General features: G+C 29.6%; 1 pseudogene; it reads left to right on the forward strand.

The window, feature by feature from the left end:
* The first annotated feature begins 224 nt into the window (after window positions 1-224).
* On the forward strand, window positions 225-2,085 carry LOC112638196 (annotated as a pseudogene).
* The last annotated feature ends 415 nt before the right edge of the window (window positions 2,086-2,500 follow it).

Genomic DNA, 2,500 nt, shown 5'->3' on the forward strand with positions numbered 1-2,500 from the left:
TTAATATTCAGATAGATGTAGATGATTATTTGTTCTATAAATAATTCTGAAAAATTTAAAATGTTGATTTATAATACTAAAATTAATCATAAATATAAAATTAAGCTAATTATAAATTCCTGATTAAATTATATGTTTATTCTATTTTTAGCTAATAAAATTATCGGGAAAAAAGCTAATTGATAAAAATTCCTTGGAAAGCACCAATTGATAAACAAGTATAGCAAAATATTCTAAAGGTCCTGGACTTGATTTAAAAAGAAAAAGAAATGTAATTAAAAATAAAGTTGTTAGGAAAAAAATTGCAGCAAAAAGAGAAAATTATAGAGAAACAGTAGAGCTTCTGCTCGGGCAGAATTATTATTAACAGAAGAGCATGGCTACTTGGAAGCTGATGAGGGAGAAACCACTACCGAATATCGGCAAAAGCAACTTACAGACAATGTGGATATAACAAGTGCAGCCAAACAATTCAAATTAGACTTACAATTTGGTCCATATGCTTTAGATATACCAGGAATGGTAGACATTTACTTTTAGGTGGAAACAAGGTCATGTAGCACTTTTGATTGGGTGACCAAAAAAGCTGGCCTGTGAAATAAATGTAATGGAGTCTGTGCATGATGTTACTTGGCTACATCTAGAAACTATGTTTGCCGTAGCACAAAAGGATTGGGTTATATATATGATAATCAAGGAATAGAATTGCATTGCTGAAAGAATGAATGGTGTAACAAGATTAGAATTTTTGCCATATCATTTTTTGCTTGCCAGTGGATCGAAAGACGGTCATATGGCTTGGTTGGATGTGTCTATAGGCAAGCTCGTCGCTCGTTACAACTCAAATTTGGGCAGAATATCTGTAAGTTTCATGAAAAATTATGTTAATTTAAATTACACTTATGATTACATTTTAAATATTTATCTATGCGATTATTAATTTATGATAGGTGATGACACAGAATCCAAGTAATGCAGTATTATGTGTGGGTGATTCGAAAGGAATAGTGTCTATGTGGTCTCCAAACTCTACTAAACCATTGGCAAAAATGCTTTGTCACCATCAATCAATATTGACATGTGCTATTCACCCACATGGGACTTATATGGCAACCAGTTGTGTAGACAAATCTGTAAAGATATGGGATGTTAGGCAGTTGACAGGGCCAGTCAGTCACATGCATCTTTGTTCTCCTGCTCATCGTATGTCTTATAGTCAACGTGGTTTGCTCGCACTTAGTATGGGCAATGTTGTAGAAGTTTTCAGGTAATAGCTAATAAAATGAATATTTAATATAATCAAGAAGCCATGATTAGTGTCAGTATTATTGTTCAAATTTATTTGTCAGGGAAACATCCGGTGATTTTAAACCATATTTGCGACATAAAACTGCTCGCAATGTAGGCTGTGTGAAATTTTGTCCATATGAAGATGTGTTAGGAATTTCTACAGCAAATGAATTTTCGTCGCTCCTAGTGCAGGAAGTGCAGAAGCAAATTATGATGCACATGAGATTAATCCATTCCAACTAAACATCAAAGACGAGAGGCGGAAGTAAAAGCACTTTTGGAAAAGATACAACCAGAATTAATTACCTTGATTCGACTGAAATACTCGAAGTTGATGTACCTACTTATAAGGAGAAAATGGAATCAAAGAAAAAACTTTTGGTAAATGGGGTCAAAAATAATTTATAATCAATTATTTTATAATCTTATGATTATGCTATTGTTATTCTATTTTAACAATTAATTTTTTTTCAGTATATTAAACCGAAATCAATAAACTTTGAACCCCGACGGACGAAAGCTAAAGGGAAAGGCGGCACTGCGAAAGTAATAAAAACTAAAAAATACTAAAGATTTAAGCCGTCGGTAAGAATTTTCATATATTTTGAATTAATTTCGATTTAATATATATCAATAATATAATACAACATATAATATATATCAATAATAAATTGTTATTATTTTCAGGAAATGATTGAAACATTCCGCGAAACATATAAGAAAGTGACACCGAAAAAGACCGAAAATCAAAAACAAAGATTATGGCGTATTAAACAGATTTCTTCCGAAAAATAAAATAAATTCTGATAGAATTTGATGAAATATAATAATAATTATATATAAATCTCTTGTATATACTTTTATACTTTATAATATATGGAATATATTATTATTTGATGCCCAATTAAATTTTTGAAGTTATTTTTATAGTTAATTTACTGTACAATCCCATCATTTCTATTTTTTAAAATTAGATTATTGGTTATTGATTTGTCGAATCTGGTACTTAAATGACATGCCAAAATTGAAATTGTATGAGAATATGTTTATTTATGTATGTAGATATTCTGTGATAAGTTTTTCATGAGCAATTTAATTTTATATTTATCTTAACATTAAAATGAATAAGATTTATATTAATCAATATTATGTATGAAGAAAGTTATGTATAATATATCGCATAGTCGACAATTGATTTTTGTAGTTTATC

This window comes from Camponotus floridanus, unplaced genomic scaffold, assembly GCF_003227725.1.
Source record: "Camponotus floridanus strain SB8 unplaced genomic scaffold, Cflo_v7.5 scaffold26, whole genome shotgun sequence".
Classification (NCBI taxonomy): Eukaryota; Metazoa; Arthropoda; class Insecta; order Hymenoptera; family Formicidae; genus Camponotus; species Camponotus floridanus.